We start from the raw sequence: 4393 nt of genomic DNA, 5'->3' as shown, positions 1-4393 counted from the left end.
GGCATACCATCTCTTACCACCGCGCACTTGCTTAGATGGTATTACCTCCCATCTTTCGACCGAGTATTTGTGGATTCGTCCCAAATTAGCAAAGTTTTAGTCGAACTAACTTTAGCTAAGTTTGCCTAGGGGTCTGTATTTTAAGCCTAAGCTTAGGAGAAATTCTCTGTGCATCGTGAGCGGCGTAAAAAATCTGATATGGAGCACACTGTTTTATATAATTGGTTCACATAGTCACTATTTTTTAACACATATTTAATATTTATAGTTTTATTTTTTTTGTTTAAAAAATTTACATGATGAAGATACTCCTATTTTTTAGAAAAAATTATGATATATTATAATTTTCTACATGCAGGATGTCATAATATGTAACAAGATAATTTTTTGGGTCATATTATGATTTTATGTCAAATTATGATTTCCTACATGTAAGATGTCATAATATGTCCAGAATATCATAATATGATTTAGATGTCACAATATAAAAAGAGTATTTTTGTCTAATTATTTTTTAACGTGTATTTAATGCACGTAGTTTTATTTTTTCGTTTGAAAATATTGAATGATGAAAATATTTTTATTTTTTTAAAAAAAAATTACATCCTATAGTATATTATGACATTCTGCGTCAAAATTATGATTTTCTGTATGCAGGATGTCATAATATACACATAAGATATCATAATTTTTTTTTAAAGGATGGATATTTTTGTTATTCAAAATTTTTAAATAAAAAAATGAAACTGCTGGTATTAAATTCATATTTGGCCATAAGGCCTCCAACCCTATTGAAGGGACTTTCCTCCCCACCATATGGGTAAATCTAATGGATGAGTATGTCAATCCAGCATCATCGAGGTCTGGTGGATTAGAAATCGCTTTCAATATTTATGCCTATCGTGATTCGAATTCGAGTCACTTGTATGAAAGTCAAAGCCCATTCTGTCAGATCACTCCATTGGATCAAACAATCCTAAAGAGATCCCATTATGTTAATTTTATGTTATTTAATTTCAACTTCTTTCTCTTAATGTGGTCTTGGTGGTTACTCATTTTTGCTTAGCATCTAAAGTTTGGGCCAGGGTAATTATAGTGCCTAATTATAATAGGGTGTGTTTCCCGCTTTATTTCCTCTCAAACGGAGCCCATGTTGAGTGTGGATCTCTGTGCCCATGCACGTCTGGCCAGCCTCAGCATGTACTGCAATGCGCACACTTGAAGGATGTTAATGTAATAAACTTCTAGGGATGCAAGAATGTTGGGTAGATCCGAACATAACTTATACGTAATCCATCTACATCTGACATTCGATGATCAGACCCATGGTGTGACTCCAGTGACATTTAGATCGAGCACGGATCTCACGGTATTTGGACCTTCCCAACTGATCTGACCCAATTGGACTTTGCAAAGGTGGGTGAGAGAGAACTGTGCCAAAAAAAAAAAAAAAAAAAAAAGATACGAGAGAGAGAGAGAGAGAGAGAGAGAGAGAGAGAGAGCTAGAGAACTGTGCCAAAAAAAAAAAAAAAAAAAAGGATACGAGAGAGAGAGAGAGAGAGAGAGCTGATACATCCAGAATATTTTATCTATTATGGCGCTGGCACCCAATGGTGGCCCTCCACGTGACTCTATTAAGAGATGACAGAACAGCCAATAAGCCACTACCATATAGACTCTCGTAACTATGCATAGAAAATTCCGAAGTCTTCCATTTGCTAAGCAATAAACTTCCAATTCCACTCTACTATACAACTCTAACAAACTCAGGACATACAAATTGTTATTTTCTAACAACCTAGGTGCACCTCTGTGGTCCATAGAAGGAAGAAATGGTACGTGTTCTCCAGACGACAGGTACTCATTTTTGTCCATAAATTTCAAATTTCTCAAAACTTTCCAGATAAGTAAACACTTGCTTTGTATGTTATTTTTCAGAGATGAACTCTGTATGAGCTAGATTCATCTCTCCCACCAAACTTTGAGCATCTCAGAATTCACTAGAACACCCCATATACCATCCGAGGTCCGTTGGACCTCCATACTCCATCTCTCTAGCCGCACTCTATCTCATCCGAGGTCCGTTGGACCTCCATACTCCATCTCTCTAGGCGCACTCTATCTCATCTCGTGCTCGACTCCATCCCTTATTAAACTCATTTTGAAGGTTCAGATCTCTTTTATTTGCTTCTGTAATAGATTGTGTTAAACATCGGAGGATCCACTATTAAGAACCTCTCCAGACATGAAGATTTTTTTTTATCTTTGATGATTTTTCAAGGCTCGATTTATGGGATCGACTGAGGATCAAATCTCGACTCGTGCTTCTCTTGAAGACCTCGACTAATCCTCCGGAGACCGCTTCATCCCTTCTCTCCAACTCTAGCTTAACGGCTCAAGGCAAATCATCTTCATGGCGGCAACACGATGTATTAGCAAGAACATGCCTTCATCACTTGCCCAAGTAACACTGCTGCTTGCTTGGCTGAGAAGAACTGTTTAATTTTCAGCCAAATCGAAAATTAAATTTAAATAAAAATAATTTCTATCATAACTGTATAATATTTTTCAACTAAAACAAAAGTCAAAATATATTTAATTTCGAGCTAAATCAGAAACTATAATTATCAAGCAACAAGTGATCGTAACAATTTTGAAAATAATCATATAATCATTTGTTGCTTAATAGAAATCAAAACATGTTTGATTTTCTACTAAGATAGCAATGTAATGGCTTCTAGCACAAACAGAAGCCAAAACTTGCTAAATTTCCAACCACATCAAAAAATCAAGAAAACGATGGTGGTAATAAATTTTAAGGTAATCATATAATATTTTGTACCTAAACAAAAGTCAAAGCATGTTTAATTTCTACTAAGATAATTATATAGTAACTCATGCAAAAAAGAAAAGAAGCCAAAAAATATTTAATGTCCATTATTTCAAAATATCTCAAAATATTTTTCAACTGTATAATATTTTTCAACTAAAACAAAAGTCAAAATATATTTAATTTCGAACTAAATCAGAAACTATAATTATCAAGCAATAAGTGATCGTAACAATTTTGAAAATAATCATATAATCATTTGTTATTTAATAGAAGTCAAAACATGTTTGATTTTCCACTAAAATAGTAATGTAATGGCTTCTAGTACAAACAGAAGTCAAAACTTGCTAAATTTCCAATCATATCAAAAAATCAAGAAAACGATGGTGGTAATAAATTTTGAGATAATCATATAATATTTTGTAGCTAAACAAAAGTCAAAGCATGTTTAATTTCCACTAAGATAATCATATAGTAACTTATGCAAAAATAAAAAAGTCAAAAAATATTTAATATCGATTATTCTAAAATATCGACCACAGTGGGAGTCGAACCCACGACCTTCTGATCCGAAGTCAGACGCGCTAATCCACTGCGCTATGCGGTCATTGACGTCAATACATTTGTAAAATTTAATTATTTACTGTTATACTCCCACACATTTCTCCAACAACGGCACGTGCTTCTGCCCTTGCATACAAACGTACATGACTAGGTCTATAACATTGGAAAATTAGCACATAAGCCTTCCAAGATTTGTTGTCAGGAGAAATTGCAAAATCAGCATTTGTAAGTCCAGTGGACTTCTATCGTGTGCAGGGGATGCCATTAAGTATTTCCTTATGTCCAAGCTGATATTAAGGGGTTGGCCACGCTGCTCCTTCATGATATTTTATTATTAAAAATATTTAAAATATTTCAATGCAATTATTTTTAAAATATATTTTATTATTTTTAAAATATATTTATTACTTTTTAAAAAATAATATTTTATCATTTTTAATCCTCCTCTTTCCTTCCCATCCGTCTCTCCGCCATTGTCTGCCTTCCCACCACCGGTCTCCCCGCCGCCGCTCGTCTTCCCATCACCGTATACTATCTTGTCCCTCCACCCATTTCTTTGCTGATCAAGCCCGCTTCTCACCTCCTATCACCGTTACTCGCCTCCCCACCGCTCACTCCTCCCCTTTCTCTTTTTGCTGTCCTCTTCCTCTTTCTCTTCCTCCGCCATTCGCCTTCTCGAAGCCACATGCTACCCGCCTTCCTTCTCTTCTGTTGATCAGGCTGCCGCTTGCTTTTCCACCGCCATCGCTTGCCTCTCAGTCGCTCCCTTCCTCCATCTGCTTTCTCCTTCTGTTGCTCAAACCCATCGCCCATTCCTTCTCTTCTACCATTCGCTGTCTTAGAGCTACATACTGCCCCTTCTTCCTCCTCCACCACTCCTCCCGCTGCCACACATTAAACCCCAACAAGAAGGGGTGGTGTTCTATCGAGAAGAAGATGGAAGGAGGGGGGTATGACGCCCATCAACTTTTCTGATTTTTGAATTATATATAAAATTTG

At 35.9% G+C, this 4393-nt stretch overlaps 1 non-coding gene across 1 annotated transcript; it reads right to left on the bottom strand.

The window, feature by feature from the left end:
* Window positions 1-3363: 3363 nt before the first annotated feature.
* On the bottom strand, window positions 3364-3437 carry TRNAR-UCG (transfer RNA arginine (anticodon UCG)). The gene has a single exon. It is a non-coding gene; the product is annotated as a tRNA-Arg (tRNA).
* Window positions 3438-4393: the final 956 nt, after the last annotated feature.

This window comes from Elaeis guineensis, chromosome 8 (genome assembly GCF_000442705.2).
Source record: "Elaeis guineensis isolate ETL-2024a chromosome 8, EG11, whole genome shotgun sequence".
Classification (NCBI taxonomy): domain Eukaryota; kingdom Viridiplantae; phylum Streptophyta; class Magnoliopsida; order Arecales; family Arecaceae; genus Elaeis; species Elaeis guineensis.
Note: the sequence above shows the minus strand (reverse complement) of the source record. Positions and strands in the feature narration are given on the sequence as shown.